The sequence below is a fragment of the Pseudophryne corroboree genome, chromosome 8 (genome assembly GCF_028390025.1).
Source record: "Pseudophryne corroboree isolate aPseCor3 chromosome 8, aPseCor3.hap2, whole genome shotgun sequence".
Taxonomy (NCBI): domain Eukaryota; kingdom Metazoa; phylum Chordata; class Amphibia; order Anura; family Myobatrachidae; genus Pseudophryne; species Pseudophryne corroboree.
In genome coordinates this window covers 456556873-456577821 of record NC_086451.1, presented here as the reverse complement: position 1 = coordinate 456577821, position 20949 = coordinate 456556873, and the positions used below count along the sequence as shown (strand labels likewise).

Sequence of the window (20949 nt, the reverse complement as noted above, 5' to 3'; positions counted from 1 at the left end):
GTGTAAGATTTTTTTACGTTTGATAAATCTGTGTTTTCGTCAAAAACAGTCAGAAGACCTCCCTTTCCCTGACCGGGAATCGAACCCGGGCCGCAGCGGTGAGAGCGCCGAATCCTAACCTCTAGACCACCAGGGAGTGATGAAGTAGGTGAACACTCCATGATAGAAAAGGAAGTTCTCTGAATGAAGTGCAATGGAATATGAGGAAAAGGGCTACTAGGAATCAGTTTTACAAGAAAGGAGAGGAAGATTGATCATGTATAGCAATTTTCAAGTTTACCACACAGCAGTTTTGCCTCCTTGATGTATAGTACTGGCACCAAAAAAAGATGATTTTGAGGAGCTAGATGTTGAGAGTTCCTGGCTCCATTATAAATTGTACTGGTGCGAAAGAAGACATTGATGATTCAGATATCAAACATGGCCTGAATAGTTCTGACAAAATTCTCTTTTCTACAAGAGCACAAGTCTTTTAGTAGCAAAAATTCATTTAGAAAGACATCTCACCCTTTGTTATCAATTTCCATGATCTGTTTTGACCACTCACAGCTTCTCAAGTCTAATTAAAGACGATTTCATATGAGAAATGATGCTTTGAAGTGTAAGATTTTTTTACGTTTGATAAGTCTGTGTTTTTGTCAAAAACAGTCAGAATACCTCCCTTTCCCTGACCGGGAATCGAACCCGGGCCGCGGCGGTGAGAGCGCCGAATCTAACCACTAGACCACCAGGGAGTGATGAAGTAGGTGAACACTCCATGATAGAAAAGGAAGTTCTCTGAATGAAGTGCAATGGAATATGAGGAAAAGGGCTACTAGGAATCAGTTTTACAAGAAAGGAGAGGAAGATTGGTCATGTATAGCAATTTTCAAGTTTACCACACAGCAGTTTTGCCTCCTTGATGTATAGTACTGGCACCAAAAAAAGATGATTTTGAGGAGCTAGATGTTGAGAGTTCCTGGCTCCATTATAAATTGTACTGGTGCGAAAGAAGACATTGATGATTCAGATATCAAACATGGCCTGAATAGTTCTGACAAAATTCTCTTTTCTACAAGAGCACAAGTCTTTTAGTAGCAAAAATTCATTTAGAAAGACATCTCACCCTTTGTTATCAATTTCCATGATCTGTTTTGACCACTCACAGCTTCTCAAGTCTAATTAAAGACGATTTCATATGAGAAATGATGCTTTGAAGTGTAAGATTTTTTTACGTTTGATAAGTCTGTGTTTTTGTCAAAAACAGTCAGAAGACCTCGCTTTCCCTGACCGGGAATCGAACCCGGGCCGCGGCGGTGAGAGCGCCGAATCCTAACCACTAGACCACCAGGGAGTGATGAAGTAGGTGAACACTCCATGATAGAAAAGGAAGTTCTCTGAATGAAGTGCAATGGAATATGAGGAAAAGGGCTACTAGGAATCAGTTTTACAAGAAAGGAGAGGAAGATTGATCATGTATAGCAATTTTCAAGTTTACCACACAGCAGTTTTGCCTCCTTGATGTATAGTACTGGCACCAAAAAAAGATGATTTTGAGGAGCTAGATGTTGAGAGTTCCTGGCTCCATTATAAATTGTACTGGTGCGAAAGAAGACATTGATGATTCAGATATCAAACATGGCCTGAATAGTTCTGACAAAATTCTCTTTTCTACAAGAGCACAAGTCTTTTAGTAGCAAAAATTCATTTAGAAAGACATCTCACCCTTTGTTATCAATTACCATGATCTGTTTTGACCACTCACAGCTTCTCAAGTCTAATTAAAGACGATTTCATATGAGAAATGATGCTTTGAAGTGTAAGATTTTTTTACGTTTGATAAGTCTGTGTTTTTGTCAAAAACAGTCAGAAGACCTCCCTTTCCCTGACCGGGAATCGAACCCCGGCCGCGGCGGTGAGAGCGCCGAATCCTAACCACTAGACCACCAGGGAGTGATGAAGTAGGTGAACACTCCATGATAGAAAAGGAAGTTCTCTGTATGAAGTGCAATGGAATATGAGGAAAAGGGCTACTAGGAATCAGTTTTACAAGAAAGGAGAGGAAGATTGGTCATGTATAGCAATTTTCAAGTTTACCACACAGCAGTTTTGCCTCCTTGATGTATAGTACTGGCACCAAAAAAAGATGATTTTGAGGAGCTAGATGTTGAGAGTTCCTGGCTCCATTATAAATTGTACTGGTGCGAAAGAAGACATTGATGATTCAGATATCAAACATGGCCTGAATAGTTCTGACAAAATTCTCTTTTCTACAAGAGCACAAGTCTTTTAGTAGCAAAAATTCATTTAGAAAGACATCTCACCCTTTGTTATCAATTTCCATGATCTGTTTTGACCACTCACAGCTTCTCAAGTCTACTTAAAGACGATTTCATATGAGAAATGATGCTCTGAAGTGTAAGATTTTTTTACGTTTGATAAATCTGTGTTTTTGTCAAAAACAGTCAGAAGACCTCGCTTTCCCTCACTGGGAATCGAACCCAGGCCGCGGCGGTGAGAGCGCCGAATCCTAACCACTAGACCACCACGGAGTGATGAAGTAGGTGAACACTCCATGATAGAAAAGGAAGTTCTCTGAATGAAGTGCAATGGAATATGAGGAAAAGGGCTACTAGGAATCAGTTTTACAAGAAAGGAGAGGAAGATTGGTCATGTATAGCAATTTTCAAGTTTACCACACAGCAGTTTTGCCTCCTTGATGTATAGTACTGGCACCAAAAAAAGATGATTTTGAGGAGCTAGATGTTGAGAGTTCCTGGCTCCATTATAAATTGTACTGGTGCGAAAGAAGACATTGATGATTCAGATATCAAACATGGCCTGAATAGTTCTGCCAAAATTCTCTTTTCTACAAGAGCACAAGTCTTTTAGTAGCAAAAATTCATTTAGAAAGACATCTCACCCTTTGTTATCAATTTCCATGATCTGTTTTGACCACTCACAGCTTCTCAAGTCTAATTAAAGACGATTTCATATGAGAAATGATGCTTTGAAGTGTAAGATTTTTTTACGTTTGGTAAGTCTGTGTTTTTGTCAAAAACAGTCAGAATACCTCCCTTTTCCTGACCGGGAATCGAACCCGGGCCGCGGCGGTGAGAGCGCCGAATCCTAACCACTAGACCACCAGGGAGTGATGAAGTAGGTGAACACTCCATGATAGAAAAGGAAGTTCTCTGAATGAAGTGCAATGGAATATGAGGAAAAGGGCTACTAGGAATCAGTTTTACAAGAAAGGAGAGGAAGATTGGTCATGTATAGCAATTTTCAAGTTTACCACACAGCAATTTTGCCTCCTTGATGTATAGTACTGGCACCAAAAAAAGATGATTTTGAGGAGCTAGATGTTGAGAGTTCCTGGCTCCATTATAAATTGTACTGGTGCGAAAGAAGACATTGATGATTCAGATATCAAACATGGCCTGAATAGTTCTGACAAAATTCTCTTTTCTACAAGAGCACAAGTCTTTTAGTAGCAAAAATTCATTTAGAAAGACATCTCACCCTTTGTTATCAATTACCATGATCTGTTTTGACCACTCACAGCTTCTCAAGTCTAATTAAAGACGATTTCATATGAGAAATGATGCTTTGAAGTGTAAGATTTTTTTACGTTTGATAAGTCTGTGTTTTTGTCAAAAACAGTCAGAAGACCTCCCTTTCCCTGACCGGGAATCGAACCCGGGCCGCGGCGGTGAGAGCGCCGAATCCTAACCACTAGACCACCAGGGAGTGATGAAGTAGGTGAACACTCCATGATAGAAAAGGAAGTTCTCTGAATGAAGTGCAATGGAATATGAGGAAAAGGGCTACTAGGAATCAGTTTTACAAGAAAGGAGAGGAAGATTGGTCATGTATAGCAATTTTCAAGTTTACCACACAGCAGTTTTGCCTCCTTGATGTATAGTACTGGCACCAAAAAAAGATGATTTTGAGGAGCTAGATGTTGAGAGTTCCTGGCTCCATTATAAATTGTACTGGTGCGAAAGAAGACATTGATGATTCAGATATCAAACATGGCCTGAATAGTTCTGACAAAATTCTCTTTTCTACAAGAGCACAAGTCTTTTAGTAGCAAAAATTCATTTAGAAAGACATCTCACCCTTTGTTATCAATTTCCATGATCTGTTTTGACCACTCACAGCTTCTCAAGTCTACTTAAAGACGATTTCATATGAGAAATGATGCTCTGAAGTGTAAGATTTTTTTACGTTTGATAAATCTGTGTTTTTGTCAAAAACAGTCAGAAGACCTCGCTTTCCCTCACTGGGAATCGAACCCAGGCCGCGGCGGTGAGAGCGCCGAATCCTAACCACTAGACCACCAGGGAGTGATGAAGTAGGTGAACACTCCATGATAGAAAAGGAAGTTCTCTGAATGAAGTGCAATGGAATATGAGGAAAAGGGCTACTAGGAATCAGTTTTACAAGAAAGGAGAGGAAGATTGGTCATGTATAGCAATTTTCAAGTTTACCACACAGCAGTTTTGCCTCCTTGATGTATAGTACTGGCACCAAAAAAAGATGATTTTGAGGAGCTAGATGTTGAGAGTTCCTGGCTCCATTATAAATTGTACTGGTGCGAAAGAAGACTGATGATTCAGATATCAAACATGGCCTGAATAGTTCTGCCAAAATTCTCTTTTCTACAAGAGCACAAGTCTTTTAGTAGCAAAAATTCATTTAGAAAGACATCTCACCCTTTGTTATCAATTTCCATGATCTGTTTTGACCACTCACAGCTTCTCAAGTCTAATTAAAGACGATTTCATATGAGAAATGATGCTTTGAAGTGTAAGATTTTTTTACGTTTGGTAAGTCTGTGTTTTTGTCAAAAACAGTCAGAATACCTCCCTTTTCCTGACCGGGAATCGAACCCGGGCCGCGGCGGTGAGAGCGCCGAATCCTAACCACTAGACCACCAGGGAGTGATGAAGTAGGTGAACACTCCATGATAGAAAAGGAAGTTCTCTGAATGAAGTGCAATGGAATATGAGGAAAAGGGCTACTAGGAATCAGTTTTACAAGAAAGGAGAGGAAGATTGGTCATGTATAGCAATTTTCAAGTTTACCACACAGCAATTTTGCCTCCTTGATGTATAGTACTGGCACCAAAAAAAGATGATTTTGAGGAGCTAGATGTTGAGAGTTCCTGGCTCCATTATAAATTGTACTGGTGCGAAAGAAGACATTGATGATTCAGATATCAAACATGGCCTGAATAGTTCTGACAAAATTCTCTTTTCTACAAGAGCACAAGTCTTTTAGTAGCAAAAATTCATTTAGAAAGACATCTCACCCTTTGTTATCAATTACCATGATCTGTTTTGACCACTCACAGCTTCTCAAGTCTAATTAAAGACGATTTCATATGAGAAATGATGCTTTGAAGTGTAAGATTTTTTTACGTTTGATAAGTCTGTGTTTTTGTCAAAAACAGTCAGAAGACCTCCCTTTCCCTGACCGGCAATCGAACCCGGGCCGCGGCGATGAGAGCGCCGAATCCTAACCACTAGACCACCAGGGAGTGATGAAGTAGGTGAACACTCCATGATAGAAAAGGAAGTTCTCTGAATGAAGTGCAATGGAATATGAGGAAAAGGGCTACTAGGAATCAGTTTTACAAGAAAGAAGAGGAAGATTGGTCATGTATAGCAATTTTCAAGTTTACCACACAGCAGTTTTGCCTCCTTGATGTATAGTACTGGCACCAAAAAAAGATGATTTTGAGGAGCTAGATGTTGAGAGTTCCTGGCTCCATTATAAATTGTACTGGTGCGAAAGAAGACATTGATGATTCAGATATCAAACATGGCCTGAATAGTTCTGACAAAATTCTCTTTTCTACAAGAGCACAAGTCTTTTAGTAGCAAAAATTCATTTAGAAAGACATCTCACCCTTTGTTATCAATTTCCATGATCTGTTTTGACCACTCACAGCTTCTCAAGTCTACTTAAAGACGAATTCATATGAGAAATGATGCTCTGAAGTGTAAGATTTTTTTACGTTTGATAAATCTGTGTTTTCGTCAAAAACAGTCAGAAGACCTCCCTTTTCCTGACCGGGAATCGAACCCGGTCCGCGGCGGTGAGAGCGCCGAATCCTAACCACTAGACCACCATGATCTGTTTTGACCACTCACAGCTTCTCAAGTCTACTTAAAGACGATTTCATATGAGAAATGATGCTCTGAAGTGTAAGATTTTTTTACGTTTGATAAATCTGTGTTTTCGTCAAAAACAGTCAGAAGACCTCCCTTTCCCTGACCGGGAATCGAACCCGGGCCGCGGCAGTGAGAGCGCCGAATCCTAACCACTAGACCACCAGGGAGTGATGAAGTAGGTGAACACTCCATGATAGAAAAGGAAGTTCTCTGAATGAAGTGCAATGGAATATGAGGAAAAGGGCTACTAGGAATCAGTTTTACAAGAAAGGAGAGGAAGATTGGTCATGTATAGCAATTTTCAAGTTTACCACACAGCAGTTTTGCCTCCTTGATGTATAGTACTGGCACCAAAAAAAGATGATTTTGAGGAGCTAGATGTTGAGAGTTCCTGGCTCCATTATAAATTGTACTGGTGCGAAAGAAGACATTGATGATTCAGATATCAAACATGGCCTGAATAGTTCTGACAAAATTCTCTTTTCTACAAGAGCACAAGTCTTTTAGTAGCAAAAATTCATTTAGAAAGACATCTCACCCTTTGTTATCAATTTCCATGATCTGTTTTGACCACTCACAGCTTCTCAAGTCTAATTAAAGACGATTTCATATGAGAAATGATGCTTAGAAGTGTAAGATTTTTTTACGTTTGATAAGTCTGTGTTTTTGTCAAAAACAGTCAGAATACCTCCCTTTTCCTGACCGGGAATCGAACCCGGGCCGCGGCGGTGAGAGCGCCGAATCCTAACCACTAGACCACCAGGGAGTGATGAAGTAGGTGAACACTCCATGATAGAAAAGGAAGTTCTCTGAATGAAGTGCAATGGAATATGAGGAAAAGGGCTACTAGGAATCAGTTTTACAAGAAAGGAGAGGAAGATTGGTCATGTATACCAATTTTCAAGTTTACCACACAGCAGTTTTGCCTCCTTGATGTATAGTACTGGCACCAAAAAAAGATGATTTTGAGGAGCTAGATGTTGAGAGTTCCTGGCTCCATTATAAATTGTACTGGTGCGAAAGAAGACATTGATGATTCAGATATCAAACATGGCCTGAATAGTTCTGACAAAATTCTCTTTTCTACAAGAGCACAAGTCTTTTAGTAGCAAAAATTCATTTAGAAAGACATCTCACCCTTTGTTATCAATTTCCATGATCTGTTTTGACCACTCACAGCTTCTCAAGTCTACTTAAAGACGATTTCATATGAGAAATGATGCTCTAAAGTGTAAGATTTTTTTACGTTTGATAAATCTGTGTTTTCGTCAAAAACAGTCAGAAGACCTCCCTTTCCCTGACCGGGAATCGAACCCGGGCCGCGGCAGTGAGAGCGCCGAATCCTAACCACTAGACCACCAGGGAGTGATGAAGTAGGTGAACACTCCATGATAGAAAAGGAAGTTCTCTGAATGAAGTGCAATGGAATATGAGGAAAAGGGCTACTAGGAATCAGTTTTACAAGAAAGGAGAGGAAGATTGGTCATGTATAGCAATTTTCAAGTTTACCACACAGCAGTTTTGCCTCCTTGATGTATAGTACTGGCACCAAAAAAAGATGATTTTGAGGAGCTAGATGTTGAGAGTTCCTGGCTCCATTATAAATTGTACTGGTGCGAAAGAAGACATTGATGATTCAGATATCAAACATGGCCTGAATAGTTCTGACAAAATTCTCTTTTCTACAAGAGCACAAGTCTTTTAGTAGCAAAAATTCATTTAGAAAGACATCTCACCCTTTGTTATCAATTTCCATGATCTGTTTTGACCACTCACAGCTTCTCAAGTCTACTTAAAGACGATTTCATATGAGAAATGATGCTCTGAAGTGTAAGATTTTTTTACTTTGATAAATCTGTGTTTTCGTCAAAAACAGTCAGAAGACCTCCCTTTCCCTGACCGGGAATCGAACACGGGCCGCGGCGGTGAGAGCGCCGAATCCTAACCACTAGACCACCAGGGAGTGATGAAGTAGGTGAACACTCCATGATAGAAAAGGAAGTTCTCTGAATGAAGTGCAATGGAATATGAGGAAAAGGGCTACTAGGAATCAGTTTTACAAGAAAGAAGAGGAAGATTGGTCATGTATAGCAATTTTCAAGTTTACCACACAGCAGTTTTGCCTCCTTGATGTATAGTACTGGCACCAAAAAAAGATGATTTTGAGGAGCTAGATGTTGAGAGTTCCTGGCTCCATTATAAATTGTACTGGTGCGAAAGAAGACATTGATGATTCAGATATCAAACATGGCCTGAATAGTTCTGACAAAATTCTCTTTTCTACAAGAGCACAAGTCTTTTAGTAGCAAAAATTCATTTAGAAAGACATCTCACCCTTTGTTATCAATTTCCATGATCTGTTTTGACCACTCACAGCTTCTCAAGTCTACTTAAAGACGATTTCATATGAGAAATGATGCTCTGAAGTGTAAGATTTTTTTACGTTTGATAAATCTGTGTTTTCGTCAAACAGTCAGAAGACCTCCCTTTCCCTGACCGGGAATCGAACCCGGGCCGCGGCGGTGAGAGCGCCGAATCCTAACCTCTAGACCACCAGGGAGTGATGAAGTAGTTGAACACTCCATGATAGAAAAGGAAGTTCTCTGTATGAAGTGCAATGGAATATGAGGAAAAGGGCTACTAGGAATCAGTTTTACAAGAAAGGAGAGGAAGATTGATCATGTATAGCAATTTTCAAGTTTACCACACAGCAGTTTTGCCTCCTTGATGTATAGTACTGGCACCAAAAAAAGATGATTTTGAGGAGCTAGATGTTGAGAGTTCCTGGCTCCATTATAAATTGTACTGGTGCGAAAGAAGACATTGATGATTCAGATATCAAACATGGCCTGAATAGTTCTGACAAAATTCTCTTTTCTACAAGAGCACAAGTCTTTTAGTAGCAAAAATTCATTTAGAAAGACATCTCACCCTTTGTTATCAATTTCCATGATCTGTTTTGACCACTCACAGCTTCTCAAGTCTAATTAAAGACGATTTCATATGAGAAATGATGCTCTGAAGTGTAAGATTTTTTTACGTTTGATAAATCTGTGTTTTTGTCAAAAACAGTCAGAAGACCTCGCTTTCCCTGACCGGGAATCGAACCCGGGCCGCGGCGGTGAGAGCGCCGAATCCTAACCACTAGACCACCAGGGAGTGATGAAGTAGGTGAACACTCCATGATAGAAAAGGAAGTTCTCTGAATGAAGTGCAATGGAATATGAGGAAAAGGGCTACTAGGAATCAGTTTTACAAGAAAGGAGAGGAAGATTGGTCATGTATACCAATTTTCAAGTTTACCACACAGCAGTTTTGCCTCCTTGATGTATAGTACTGGCACCAAAAAAAGATGATTTTGAGGAGCTAGATGTTGAGAGTTCCTGGCTCCATTATAAATTGTACTGGTGCGAAAGAAGACATTGATGATTCAGATATCAAACATGGCCTGAATAGTTCTGACAAAATTCTCTTTTCTACAAGAGCACAAGTCTTTTAGTAGCAAAAATTCATTTAGAAAGACATCTCACCCTTTGTTATCAATTACCATGATCTGTTTTGACCACTCACAGCTTCTCAAGTCTAATTAAAGACGATTTCATATGAGAAATGATGCTTTGAAGTGTAAGATTTTTTTACGTTTGATAAGTCTGTGTTTTTGTCAAAAACAGTCAGAAGACCTCCCTTTCCCTGACCGGCAATCGAACCCGGGCCGCGGCGGTGAGAGCGCCGAATCCTAACCACTAGACCACCAGGGAGTGATGAAGTAGGTGAACACTCCATGATAGAAAAGGAAGTTCTCTGAATGAAGTGCAATGGAATATGAGGAAAAGGGCTACTAGGAATCAGTTTTACAAGAAAGAAGAGGAAGATTGGTCATGTATAGCAATTTTCAAGTTTACCACACAGCAGTTTTGCCTCCTTGATGTATAGTACTGGCACCAAAAAAAGATGATTTTGAGGAGCTAGATGTTGAGAGTTCCTGGCTCCATTATAAATTGTACTGGTGCGAAAGAAGACATTGATGATTCAGATATCAAACATGGCCTGAATAGTTCTGACAAAATTCTCTTTTCTACAAGAGCACAAGTCTTTTAGTAGCAAAAATTCATTTAGAAAGACATCTCACCCTTTGTTATCAATTTCCATGATCTGTTTTGACCACTCACAGCTTCTCAAGTCTACTTAAAGACGATTTCATATGAGAAATGATGCTCTGAAGTGTAAGATTTTTTTACGTTTGATAAATCTGTGTTTTCGTCAAAAACAGTCAGAAGACCTCCCTTTCCCTGACCGGGAATCGAACCCGGGCCGCGGCAGTGAGAGCGCCGAATCCTAACCACTAGACCACCAGGGAGTGATGAAGTAGGTGAACACTCCATGATAGAAAAGGAAGTTCTCTGAATGAAGTGCAATGGAATATGAGGAAAAGGGCTACTAGGAATCAGTTTTACAAGAAAGGAGAGGAAGATTGGTCATGTATAGCAATTTTCAAGTTTACCACACAGCAGTTTTGCCTCCTTGATGTATAGTACTGGCACCAAAAAAAGATGATTTTGAGGAGCTAGATGTTGAGAGTTCCTGGCTCCATTATAAATTGTACTGGTGCGAAAGAAGACATTGATGATTCAGATATCAAACATGGCCTGAATAGTTCTGACAAAATTCTCTTTTCTACAAGAGCACAAGTCTTTTAGTAGCAAAAATTCATTTAGAAAGACATCTCACCCTTTGTTATCAATTTCCATGATCTGTTTTGACCACTCACAGCTTCTCAAGTCTACTTAAAGACGATTTCATATGAGAAATGATGCTCTGAAGTGTAAGATTTTTTTACGTTTGATAAGTCTGTGTTTTTGTCAAAAACAGTCAGAAGACCTCGCTTTCCCTGACCGGAAATCGAACCCGGGCCGCGGCGGTGAGAGCGCCGAATCCTAACCACTAGACCACCAGGGAGTGATGAAGTAGGTGAACACTCCATGATAGAAAAGGAAGTTCTCTGAATGAAGTGCAATGGAATATGAGGAAAAGGGCTACTAGGAATCAGTTTTACAAGAAAGAAGAGGAAGATTGGTCATGTATAGCAATTTTCAAGTTTACCACACAGCAGTTTTGCCTCCTTGATGTATAGTACTGGCACCAAAAAAAGATGATTTTGAGGAGCTAGATGTTGAGAGTTCCTGGCTCCATTATAAATTGTACTGGTGCGAAAGAAGACATTGATGATTCAGATATCAAACATGGCCTGAATAGTTCTGACAAAATTCTCTTTTCTACAAGAGCACAAGTCTTTTAGTAGCAAAAATTCATTTAGAAAGACATCTCACCCTTTGTTATCAATTTCCATGATCTGTTTTGACCACTCACAGCTTCTCAAGTCTACTTAAAGACGATTTCATATGAGAAATGATGCTCTGAAGTGTAAGATTTTTTTACTTTGATAAATCTGTGTTTTCGTCAAAAACAGTCAGAAGACCTCCCTTTCCCTGACCGGGAATCGAACACGGGCCGCGGCGGTGAGAGCGCCGAATCCTAACCACTAGACCACCAGGGAGTGATGAAGTAGGTGAACACTCCATGATAGAAAAGGAAGTTCTCTGAATGAAGTGCAATGGAATATGAGGAAAAGGGCTACTAGGAATCAGTTTTACAAGAAAGGAGAGGAAGATTGATCATGTATAGCAATTTTCAAGTTTACCACACAGCAGTTTTGCCTCCTTGATGTATAGTACTGGCACCAAAAAAAGATGATTTTGAGGAGCTAGATGTTGAGAGTTCCTGGCTCCATTATAAATTGTACTGGTGCGAAAGAAGACATTGATGATTCAGATATCAAACATGGCCTGAATAGTTCTGACAAAATTCTCTTTTCTACAAGAGCACAAGTCTTTTAGTAGCAAAAATTCATTTAGAAAGACATCTCACCCTTTGTTATCAATTTCCATGATCTGTTTTGACCACTCACAGCTTCTCAAGTCTACTTAAAGACGATTTCATATGAGAAATGATGCTCTGAAGTGTAAGATTTTTTTACGTTTGATAAGTCTGTGTTTTTGTCAAAAACAGTCAGAAGACCTCGCTTTCCCTGACCGGAAATCGAACCCGGGCCGCGGCGGTGAGAGCGCCGAATCCTAACCACTAGACCACCAGGGAGTGATGAAGTAGGTGAACACTCCATGATAGAAAAGGAAGTTCTCTGAATGAAGTGCAATGGAATATGAGGAAAAGGGCTACTAGGAATCAGTTTTACAAGAAAGAAGAGGAAGATTGGTCATGTATAGCAATTTTCAAGTTTACCACACAGCAGTTTTGCCTCCTTGATGTATAGTACTGGCACCAAAAAAAGATGATTTTGAGGAGCTAGATGTTGAGAGTTCCTGGCTCCATTATAAATTGTACTGGTGCGAAAGAAGACATTGATGATTCAGATATCAAACATGGCCTGAATAGTTCTGACAAAATTCTCTTTTCTACAAGAGCACAAGTCTTTTAGTAGCAAAAATTCATTTAGAAAGACATCTCACCCTTTGTTATCAATTTCCATGATCTGTTTTGACCACTCACAGCTTCTCAAGTCTACTTAAAGACGATTTCATATGAGAAATGATGCTCTGAAGTGTAAGATTTTTTTACGTTTGATAAATCTGTGTTTTCGTCAAAAACAGTCAGAAGACCTCCCTTTCCCTGACCGGGAATCGAACCCGGGCCGCAGCGGTGAGAGCGCCGAATCCTAACCTCTAGACCACCAGGGAGTGATGAAGTAGGTGAACACTCCATGATAGAAAAGGAAGTTCTCTGAATGAAGTGCAATGGAATATGAGGAAAAGGGCTACTAGGAATCAGTTTTACAAGAAAGGAGAGGAAGATTGATCATGTATAGCAATTTTCAAGTTTACCACACAGCAGTTTTGCCTCCTTGATGTATAGTACTGGCACCAAAAAAAGATGATTTTGAGGAGCTAGATGTTGAGAGTTCCTGGCTCCATTATAAATTGTACTGGTGCGAAAGAAGACATTGATGATTCAGATATCAAACATGGCCTGAATAGTTCTGACAAAATTCTCTTTTCTACAAGAGCACAAGTCTTTTAGTAGCAAAAATTCATTTAGAAAGACATCTCACCCTTTGTTATCAATTTCCATGATCTGTTTTGACCACTCACAGCTTCTCAAGTCTAATTAAAGACGATTTCATATGAGAAATGATGCTTTGAAGTGTAAGATTTTTTTACGTTTGATAAGTCTGTGTTTTTGTCAAAAACAGTCAGAATACCTCCCTTTCCCTGACCGGGAATCGAACCCGGGCCGCGGCGGTGAGAGCGCCGAATCTAACCACTAGACCACCAGGGAGTGATGAAGTAGGTGAACACTCCATGATAGAAAAGGAAGTTCTCTGAATGAAGTGCAATGGAATATGAGGAAAAGGGCTACTAGGAATCAGTTTTACAAGAAAGGAGAGGAAGATTGGTCATGTATAGCAATTTTCAAGTTTACCACACAGCAGTTTTGCCTCCTTGATGTATAGTACTGGCACCAAAAAAAGATGATTTTGAGGAGCTAGATGTTGAGAGTTCCTGGCTCCATTATAAATTGTACTGGTGCGAAAGAAGACATTGATGATTCAGATATCAAACATGGCCTGAATAGTTCTGACAAAATTCTCTTTTCTACAAGAGCACAAGTCTTTTAGTAGCAAAAATTCATTTAGAAAGACATCTCACCCTTTGTTATCAATTTCCATGATCTGTTTTGACCACTCACAGCTTCTCAAGTCTAATTAAAGACGATTTCATATGAGAAATGATGCTTTGAAGTGTAAGATTTTTTTACGTTTGATAAGTCTGTGTTTTTGTCAAAAACAGTCAGAAGACCTCGCTTTCCCTGACCGGGAATCGAACCCGGGCCGCGGCGGTGAGAGCGCCGAATCCTAACCACTAGACCACCAGGGAGTGATGAAGTAGGTGAACACTCCATGATAGAAAAGGAAGTTCTCTGAATGAAGTGCAATGGAATATGAGGAAAAGGGCTACTAGGAATCAGTTTTACAAGAAAGGAGAGGAAGATTGATCATGTATAGCAATTTTCAAGTTTACCACACAGCAGTTTTGCCTCCTTGATGTATAGTACTGGCACCAAAAAAAGATGATTTTGAGGAGCTAGATGTTGAGAGTTCCTGGCTCCATTATAAATTGTACTGGTGCGAAAGAAGACATTGATGATTCAGATATCAAACATGGCCTGAATAGTTCTGACAAAATTCTCTTTTCTACAAGAGCACAAGTCTTTTAGTAGCAAAAATTCATTTAGAAAGACATCTCACCCTTTGTTATCAATTACCATGATCTGTTTTGACCACTCACAGCTTCTCAAGTCTAATTAAAGACGATTTCATATGAGAAATGATGCTTTGAAGTGTAAGATTTTTTTACGTTTGATAAGTCTGTGTTTTTGTCAAAAACAGTCAGAAGACCTCCCTTTCCCTGACCGGGAATCGAACCCCGGCCGCGGCGGTGAGAGCGCCGAATCCTAACCACTAGACCACCAGGGAGTGATGAAGTAGGTGAACACTCCATGATAGAAAAGGAAGTTCTCTGTATGAAGTGCAATGGAATATGAGGAAAAGGGCTACTAGGAATCAGTTTTACAAGAAAGGAGAGGAAGATTGGTCATGTATAGCAATTTTCAAGTTTACCACACAGCAGTTTTGCCTCCTTGATGTATAGTACTGGCACCAAAAAAAGATGATTTTGAGGAGCTAGATGTTGAGAGTTCCTGGCTCCATTATAAATTGTACTGGTGCGAAAGAAGACATTGATGATTCAGATATCAAACATGGCCTGAATAGTTCTGACAAAATTCTCTTTTCTACAAGAGCACAAGTCTTTTAGTAGCAAAAATTCATTTAGAAAGACATCTCACCCTTTGTTATCAATTTCCATGATCTGTTTTGACCACTCACAGCTTCTCAAGTCTACTTAAAGACGATTTCATATGAGAAATGATGCTCTGAAGTGTAAGATTTTTTTACGTTTGATAAATCTGTGTTTTTGTCAAAAACAGTCAGAAGACCTCGCTTTCCCTCACTGGGAATCGAACCCAGGCCGCGGCGGTGAGAGCGCCGAATCCTAACCACTAGACCACCACGGAGTGATGAAGTAGGTGAACACTCCATGATAGAAAAGGAAGTTCTCTGAATGAAGTGCAATGGAATATGAGGAAAAGGGCTACTAGGAATCAGTTTTACAAGAAAGGAGAGGAAGATTGGTCATGTATAGCAATTTTCAAGTTTACCACACAGCAGTTTTGCCTCCTTGATGTATAGTACTGGCACCAAAAAAAGATGATTTTGAGGAGCTAGATGTTGAGAGTTCCTGGCTCCATTATAAATTGTACTGGTGCGAAAGAAGACATTGATGATTCAGATATCAAACATGGCCTGAATAGTTCTGCCAAAATTCTCTTTTCTACAAGAGCACAAGTCTTTTAGTAGCAAAAATTCATTTAGAAAGACATCTCACCCTTTGTTATCAATTTCCATGATCTGTTTTGACCACTCACAGCTTCTCAAGTCTAATTAAAGACGATTTCATATGAGAAATGATGCTTTGAAGTGTAAGATTTTTTTACGTTTGGTAAGTCTGTGTTTTTGTCAAAAACAGTCAGAATACCTCCCTTTTCCTGACCGGGAATCGAACCCGGGCCGCGGCGGTGAGAGCGCCGAATCCTAACCACTAGACCACCAGGGAGTGATGAAGTAGGTGAACACTCCATGATAGAAAAGGAAGTTCTCTGAATGAAGTGCAATGGAATATGAGGAAAAGGGCTACTAGGAATCAGTTTTACAAGAAAGGAGAGGAAGATTGGTCATGTATAGCAATTTTCAAGTTTACCACACAGCAATTTTGCCTCCTTGATGTATAGTACTGGCACCAAAAAAAGATGATTTTGAGGAGCTAGATGTTGAGAGTTCCTGGCTCCATTATAAATTGTACTGGTGCGAAAGAAGACATTGATGATTCAGATATCAAACATGGCCTGAATAGTTCTGACAAAATTCTCTTTTCTACAAGAGCACAAGTCTTTTAGTAGCAAAAATTCATTTAGAAAGACATCTCACCCTTTGTTATCAATTACCATGATCTGTTTTGACCACTCACAGCTTCTCAAGTCTAATTAAAGACGATTTCATATGAGAAATGATGCTTTGAAGTGTAAGATTTTTTTACGTTTGATAAGTCTGTGTTTTTGTCAAAAACAGTCAGAAGACCTCCCTTTCCCTGACCGGGAATCGAACCCGGGCCGCGGCGGTGAGAGCGCCGAATCCTAACCACTAGACCACCAGGGAGTGATGAAGTAGGTGAACACTCCATGATAGAAAAGGAAGTTCTCTGAATGAAGTGCAATGGAATATGAGGAAAAGGGCTACTAGGAATCAGTTTTACAAGAAAGGAGAGGAAGATTGGTCATGTATAGCAATTTTCAAGTTTACCACACAGCAGTTTTGCCTCCTTGATGTATAGTACTGGCACCAAAAAAAGATGATTTTGAGGAGCTAGATGTTGAGAGTTCCTGGCTCCATTATAAATTGTACTGGTGCGAAAGAAGACATTGATGATTCAGATATCAAACATGGCCTGAATAGTTCTGACAAAATTCTCTTTTCTACAAGAGCACAAGTCTTTTAGTAGCAAAAATTCATTTAGAAAGACATCTCACCCTTTGTTATCAATTTCCATGATCTGTTTTGACCACTCACAGCTTCTCAAGTCTACTTAAAGACGATTTCATATGAGAAATGATGCTCTGAAGTGTAAGATTTTTTTACGTTTGATAAATCTGTGTTTTTGTCAAAAACAGTCAGAAGACCTCGCTTTCCCTCACTGGGAATCGAACCCAGGCCGCGGCGGTGAGAGCGCCGAATCCTAACCACTAGACCACCAGGGAGTGATGAAGTAGGTGAACACTCCATGATAGAAAAGGAAGTTCTCTGAATGAAGTGCAATGGAATATGAGGAAAAGGGCTACTAGGAATCAGTTTTACAAGAAAGGAGAGGAAGATTGGTCATGTATAGCAATTTTCAAGTTTACCACACAGCAGTTTTGCCTCCTTGATGTATAGTACTGGCACCAAAAAAAGATGATTTTGAGGAGCTAGATGTTGAGAGTTCCTGGCTCCATTATAAATTGTACTGGTGCGAAAGAAGACTGATGATTCAGATATCAAACATGGCCTGAATAGTTCTGCCAAAATTCTCTTTTCTACAAGAGCACAAGTCTTTTAGTAGCAAAAATTCATTTAGAAAGACATCTCACCCTTTGTTATCAATTTCCATGATCTGTTTTGACCACTCACAGCTTCTCAAGTCTAATTAAAGACGATTTCATATGAGAAATGATGCTTTGAAGTGTAAGATTTTTTTACGTTTGGTAAGTCTGTGTTTTTGTCAAAAACAGTCAGAATACCTCCCTTTTCCTGACCGGGAATCGAACCCGGGCCGCGGCGGTGAGAGCGCCGAATCCTAACCACTAGACCACCAGGGAGTGATGAAGTAGGTGAACACTCCATGATAGAAAAGGAAGTTCTCTGAATGAAGTGCAATGGAATATGAGGAAAAGGGCTACTAGGAATCAGTTTTACAAGAAAGGAGAGGAAGATTGGTCATGTATAGCAATTTTCAAGTTTACCACACAGCAATTTTGCCTCCTTGATGTATAGTACTGGCACCAAAAAAAGATGATTTTGAGGAGCTAGATGTTGAGAGTTCCTGGCTCCATTATAAATTGTACTGGTGCGAAAGAAGACATTGATGATTCAGATATCAAACATGGCCTGAATAGTTCTGACAAAATTCTCTTTTCTACAAGAGCACAAGTCTTTTAGTAGCAAAAATTCATTTAGAAAGACATCTCACCCTTTGTTATCAATTACCATGATCTGTTTTGACCACTCACAGCTTCTCAAGTCTAATTAAAGACGATTTCATATGAGAAATGATGCTTTGAAGTGTAAGATTTTTTTACGTTTGATAAGTCTGTGTTTTTGTCAAAAACAGTCAGAAGACCTCCCTTTCCCTGACCGGCAATCGAACCCGGGCCGCGGCGATGAGAGCGCCGAATCCTAACCACTAGACCACCAGGGAGTGATGAAGTAGGTGAACACTCCATGATAGAAAAGGAAGTTCTCTGAATGAAGTGCAATGGAATATGAGGAAAAGGGCTACTAGGAATCAGTTTTACAAGAAAGAAGAGGAAGATTGGTCATGTATAGCAATTTTCAAGTTTACCACACAGCAGTTTTGCCTCCTTGATGTATAGTACTGGCACCAAAAAAAGATGATTTTGAGGAGCTAGATGTTGAGAGTTCCTGGCTCCATTATAAATTGTACTGGTGCGAAAGAAGACATTGATGATTCAGATATCAAACATGGCCTGAATAGTTCTGACAAAATTCTCTTTTCTACAAGAGCACAAGTCTTTTAGTAGCAAAAATTCATTTAGAAAGACATCTCACCCTTTGTTATCAATTTCCATGATCTGTTTTGACCACTCACAGCTTCTCAAGTCTACTTAAAGACGAATTCATATGAGAAATGATGCTCTGAAGTGTAAGATTTTTTTACGTTTGATAAATCTGTGTTTTCGTCAAAAACAGTCAGAAGACCTCCCTTTTCCTGACCGGGAATCGAACCCGGTCCGCGGCGGTGAGAGCGCCGAATCCTAACCACTAGACCACCATGATCTGTTTTGACCACTCACAGCTTCTCAAGTCTACTTAAAGACGATTTCATATGAGAAATGATGCTCTGAAGTGTAAGATTTTTTTACGTTTGATAAATCTGTGTTTTCGTCAAAAACAGTCAGAAGACCTCCCTTTCCCTGACCGGGAATCGAACCCGGGCCGCGGCAGTGAGAGCGCCGAATCCTAACCACTAGACCACCAGGGAGTGATGAAGTAGGTGAACACTCCATGATAGAAAAGGAAGTTCTCTGAATGAAGTGCAATGGAATATGAGGAAAAGGGCTACTAGGAATCAGTTTTACAAGAAAGGAGAGGAAGATTGGTCATGTATAGCAATTTTCAAGTTTACCACACAGCAGTTTTGCCTCCTTGATGTATAGTACTGGCACCAAAAAAAGATGATTTTGAGGAGCTAGATGTTGAGAGTTCCTGGCTCCATTATAAATTGTACTGGTGCGAAAGAAGACATTGATGATTCAGATATCAAACATGGCCTGAATAGTTCTGACAAAATTCTCTTTTCTACAAGAGCACAAGTCTTTTAGTAGCAAAAATTCATTTAGAAAGACATCTCACCCTTTGTTATCAATTTCCATGATCTGTTTTGACCACTCACAGCTTCTCAAGTCTAATTAAAGACGATTTCATATGAGAAATGATGCTTAGAAGTGTAAGATTTTTTTACGTTTGATAAGTCTGTGTTTTTGTCAAAAACAGTCAGAATACCTCCCTTTTCCTGACCGGGAATCGAACCCGGGCCGCGGCGGTGAGAGCGCCGAATCCTAACCACTAGACCACCAGGGAGTGATGAAGTAGGTGAACACTCCATGATAGAAAAGGAAGTTCTCTGAATGAAGTGCAATGGAATATGAGGAAAAGGGCTACTAGGAATCAGTTTTACAAGAAAGGAGAGGAAGATTGGTCATGTATACCAATTTTCAAGTTTACCACACAGCAGTTTTGCCTCCTTGATGTATAGTACTGGCACCAAAAAAAGATGATTTTGAGGAGCTAGATGTTGAGAGTTCCTGGCTCCATTATAAATTGTACTGGTGCGAAAGAAGACATTGATGATTCAGATATCAAACATGGCCTGAATAGTTCTGACAAAATTCTCTTTTCTACAAGAGCACAAGTCTTTTAGTAGCAAAAATTCATTTAGAAAGACATCTCACCCTTTGTTATCAATTACCATGATCTGTTTTGACCACTCACAGCTTCTCAAGTCTAATTAAAGACGATTTCATATGAGAAATGATGCTTTGAAGTGTAAGATTTTTTTACGTTTGATAAGTCTGTGTTTTTGTCAAAAACAGTCAGAAGACCTCCCTTTCCCTGACCGGCAATCGAACCCGGGCCGCGGCGGTGAGAGCGCCGAATCCTAACCACTAGACCACCAGGGAGTGATGAAGTAGGTGAACACTCCATGATAGAAAAGGAAGTTCTCTGAATGAAGTGCAATGGAATATGAGGAAAAGGGCTACTAGGAATCAGTTTTACAAGAAAGAAGAGGAAGATTGGTCATGTATAGCAATTTTCAAGTTTACCACACAGCAGTTTTGCCTCCTTGATGTATAGTACTGGCACCAAAAAAAGATGATTTTGAGGAGCTAGATGTTGAGAGTTCCTGGCTCCATTATAAATTGTACTGGTGCGAAAGAAGACATTGATGATTCAGATATCAAACATGGCCTGAATAGTTCTGACAAAATTCTCTTTTCTACAAGAGCACAAGTCTTTTAGTAGCAAAAATTCATTTAGAAAGACATCTCACCCTTTGTTATCAATTTCCATGATCTGTTTTGACCACTCACAGCTTCTCAAGTCTACTTAAAGACGATTTCATATGAGAAATGATGCTCTGAAGTGTAAGATTTTTTTACGTTTGATAAATCTGTGTTTTCGTCAAAAACAGTCAGAAGACCTCCCTTTCCCTGACCGGGAATCGAACCCGGGCCGCGGCGGTGAGAGCGCCGAATCCTAACCTCTAGACCACCAGGGAGTGATGAAGTAGGTGAACACTCCATGATAGAAAAGGAAGTTCTCTGA

General features: G+C 39.8%; 35 non-coding genes across 35 annotated transcripts; all 35 read right to left on the bottom strand.

Annotated features, from left to right (window-relative positions):
* Positions 1-64: 64 nt before the first annotated feature.
* On the bottom strand, positions 65-136 carry TRNAE-CUC (transfer RNA glutamic acid (anticodon CUC)). Its single transcript has one exon. It is a non-coding gene; the product is annotated as a tRNA-Glu (tRNA).
* Positions 137-663: 527 nt separating this feature from the next.
* On the bottom strand, positions 664-734 carry TRNAE-CUC (transfer RNA glutamic acid (anticodon CUC)). The gene has a single exon. It is a non-coding gene; the product is annotated as a tRNA-Glu (tRNA).
* A 527-nt stretch (positions 735-1261) lies between these two features.
* Positions 1262-1333, bottom strand: TRNAE-CUC (transfer RNA glutamic acid (anticodon CUC)). The gene has a single exon. It is a non-coding gene; the product is annotated as a tRNA-Glu (tRNA).
* Positions 1334-1860: 527 nt separating this feature from the next.
* Positions 1861-1932, bottom strand: TRNAE-CUC (transfer RNA glutamic acid (anticodon CUC)). Its single transcript has one exon. It is a non-coding gene; the product is annotated as a tRNA-Glu (tRNA).
* A 527-nt stretch (positions 1933-2459) lies between these two features.
* On the bottom strand, positions 2460-2531 carry TRNAE-CUC (transfer RNA glutamic acid (anticodon CUC)). Its single transcript has one exon. It is a non-coding gene; the product is annotated as a tRNA-Glu (tRNA).
* A 527-nt stretch (positions 2532-3058) lies between these two features.
* On the bottom strand, positions 3059-3130 carry TRNAE-CUC (transfer RNA glutamic acid (anticodon CUC)). Its single transcript has one exon. It is a non-coding gene; the product is annotated as a tRNA-Glu (tRNA).
* A 527-nt stretch (positions 3131-3657) lies between these two features.
* Positions 3658-3729, bottom strand: TRNAE-CUC (transfer RNA glutamic acid (anticodon CUC)). The gene has a single exon. It is a non-coding gene; the product is annotated as a tRNA-Glu (tRNA).
* A 527-nt stretch (positions 3730-4256) lies between these two features.
* Positions 4257-4328, bottom strand: TRNAE-CUC (transfer RNA glutamic acid (anticodon CUC)). Its single transcript has one exon. It is a non-coding gene; the product is annotated as a tRNA-Glu (tRNA).
* Positions 4329-4853: 525 nt separating this feature from the next.
* On the bottom strand, positions 4854-4925 carry TRNAE-CUC (transfer RNA glutamic acid (anticodon CUC)). The gene has a single exon. It is a non-coding gene; the product is annotated as a tRNA-Glu (tRNA).
* A 527-nt stretch (positions 4926-5452) lies between these two features.
* On the bottom strand, positions 5453-5524 carry TRNAE-CUC (transfer RNA glutamic acid (anticodon CUC)). Its single transcript has one exon. It is a non-coding gene; the product is annotated as a tRNA-Glu (tRNA).
* A 732-nt stretch (positions 5525-6256) lies between these two features.
* TRNAE-CUC (transfer RNA glutamic acid (anticodon CUC)) lies at positions 6257-6328 on the bottom strand. Its single transcript has one exon. It is a non-coding gene; the product is annotated as a tRNA-Glu (tRNA).
* Positions 6329-6855: 527 nt separating this feature from the next.
* TRNAE-CUC (transfer RNA glutamic acid (anticodon CUC)) lies at positions 6856-6927 on the bottom strand. Its single transcript has one exon. It is a non-coding gene; the product is annotated as a tRNA-Glu (tRNA).
* Positions 6928-7454: 527 nt separating this feature from the next.
* TRNAE-CUC (transfer RNA glutamic acid (anticodon CUC)) lies at positions 7455-7526 on the bottom strand. The gene has a single exon. It is a non-coding gene; the product is annotated as a tRNA-Glu (tRNA).
* Positions 7527-8052: 526 nt separating this feature from the next.
* Positions 8053-8124, bottom strand: TRNAE-CUC (transfer RNA glutamic acid (anticodon CUC)). Its single transcript has one exon. It is a non-coding gene; the product is annotated as a tRNA-Glu (tRNA).
* Positions 8125-8649: 525 nt separating this feature from the next.
* Positions 8650-8721, bottom strand: TRNAE-CUC (transfer RNA glutamic acid (anticodon CUC)). The gene has a single exon. It is a non-coding gene; the product is annotated as a tRNA-Glu (tRNA).
* A 527-nt stretch (positions 8722-9248) lies between these two features.
* Positions 9249-9320, bottom strand: TRNAE-CUC (transfer RNA glutamic acid (anticodon CUC)). The gene has a single exon. It is a non-coding gene; the product is annotated as a tRNA-Glu (tRNA).
* A 527-nt stretch (positions 9321-9847) lies between these two features.
* Positions 9848-9919, bottom strand: TRNAE-CUC (transfer RNA glutamic acid (anticodon CUC)). The gene has a single exon. It is a non-coding gene; the product is annotated as a tRNA-Glu (tRNA).
* A 527-nt stretch (positions 9920-10446) lies between these two features.
* On the bottom strand, positions 10447-10518 carry TRNAE-CUC (transfer RNA glutamic acid (anticodon CUC)). Its single transcript has one exon. It is a non-coding gene; the product is annotated as a tRNA-Glu (tRNA).
* Positions 10519-11045: 527 nt separating this feature from the next.
* On the bottom strand, positions 11046-11117 carry TRNAE-CUC (transfer RNA glutamic acid (anticodon CUC)). The gene has a single exon. It is a non-coding gene; the product is annotated as a tRNA-Glu (tRNA).
* A 526-nt stretch (positions 11118-11643) lies between these two features.
* Positions 11644-11715, bottom strand: TRNAE-CUC (transfer RNA glutamic acid (anticodon CUC)). Its single transcript has one exon. It is a non-coding gene; the product is annotated as a tRNA-Glu (tRNA).
* A 527-nt stretch (positions 11716-12242) lies between these two features.
* Positions 12243-12314, bottom strand: TRNAE-CUC (transfer RNA glutamic acid (anticodon CUC)). Its single transcript has one exon. It is a non-coding gene; the product is annotated as a tRNA-Glu (tRNA).
* Positions 12315-12841: 527 nt separating this feature from the next.
* On the bottom strand, positions 12842-12913 carry TRNAE-CUC (transfer RNA glutamic acid (anticodon CUC)). The gene has a single exon. It is a non-coding gene; the product is annotated as a tRNA-Glu (tRNA).
* Positions 12914-13440: 527 nt separating this feature from the next.
* On the bottom strand, positions 13441-13511 carry TRNAE-CUC (transfer RNA glutamic acid (anticodon CUC)). The gene has a single exon. It is a non-coding gene; the product is annotated as a tRNA-Glu (tRNA).
* Positions 13512-14038: 527 nt separating this feature from the next.
* Positions 14039-14110, bottom strand: TRNAE-CUC (transfer RNA glutamic acid (anticodon CUC)). The gene has a single exon. It is a non-coding gene; the product is annotated as a tRNA-Glu (tRNA).
* Positions 14111-14637: 527 nt separating this feature from the next.
* Positions 14638-14709, bottom strand: TRNAE-CUC (transfer RNA glutamic acid (anticodon CUC)). Its single transcript has one exon. It is a non-coding gene; the product is annotated as a tRNA-Glu (tRNA).
* A 527-nt stretch (positions 14710-15236) lies between these two features.
* Positions 15237-15308, bottom strand: TRNAE-CUC (transfer RNA glutamic acid (anticodon CUC)). Its single transcript has one exon. It is a non-coding gene; the product is annotated as a tRNA-Glu (tRNA).
* Positions 15309-15835: 527 nt separating this feature from the next.
* Positions 15836-15907, bottom strand: TRNAE-CUC (transfer RNA glutamic acid (anticodon CUC)). Its single transcript has one exon. It is a non-coding gene; the product is annotated as a tRNA-Glu (tRNA).
* Positions 15908-16434: 527 nt separating this feature from the next.
* Positions 16435-16506, bottom strand: TRNAE-CUC (transfer RNA glutamic acid (anticodon CUC)). Its single transcript has one exon. It is a non-coding gene; the product is annotated as a tRNA-Glu (tRNA).
* A 527-nt stretch (positions 16507-17033) lies between these two features.
* Positions 17034-17105, bottom strand: TRNAE-CUC (transfer RNA glutamic acid (anticodon CUC)). The gene has a single exon. It is a non-coding gene; the product is annotated as a tRNA-Glu (tRNA).
* A 525-nt stretch (positions 17106-17630) lies between these two features.
* On the bottom strand, positions 17631-17702 carry TRNAE-CUC (transfer RNA glutamic acid (anticodon CUC)). The gene has a single exon. It is a non-coding gene; the product is annotated as a tRNA-Glu (tRNA).
* Positions 17703-18229: 527 nt separating this feature from the next.
* Positions 18230-18301, bottom strand: TRNAE-CUC (transfer RNA glutamic acid (anticodon CUC)). The gene has a single exon. It is a non-coding gene; the product is annotated as a tRNA-Glu (tRNA).
* A 732-nt stretch (positions 18302-19033) lies between these two features.
* Positions 19034-19105, bottom strand: TRNAE-CUC (transfer RNA glutamic acid (anticodon CUC)). The gene has a single exon. It is a non-coding gene; the product is annotated as a tRNA-Glu (tRNA).
* A 527-nt stretch (positions 19106-19632) lies between these two features.
* On the bottom strand, positions 19633-19704 carry TRNAE-CUC (transfer RNA glutamic acid (anticodon CUC)). Its single transcript has one exon. It is a non-coding gene; the product is annotated as a tRNA-Glu (tRNA).
* Positions 19705-20231: 527 nt separating this feature from the next.
* TRNAE-CUC (transfer RNA glutamic acid (anticodon CUC)) lies at positions 20232-20303 on the bottom strand. Its single transcript has one exon. It is a non-coding gene; the product is annotated as a tRNA-Glu (tRNA).
* Positions 20304-20830: 527 nt separating this feature from the next.
* TRNAE-CUC (transfer RNA glutamic acid (anticodon CUC)) lies at positions 20831-20902 on the bottom strand. The gene has a single exon. It is a non-coding gene; the product is annotated as a tRNA-Glu (tRNA).
* Between the last annotated feature and the right edge of the window lie 47 nt (positions 20903-20949).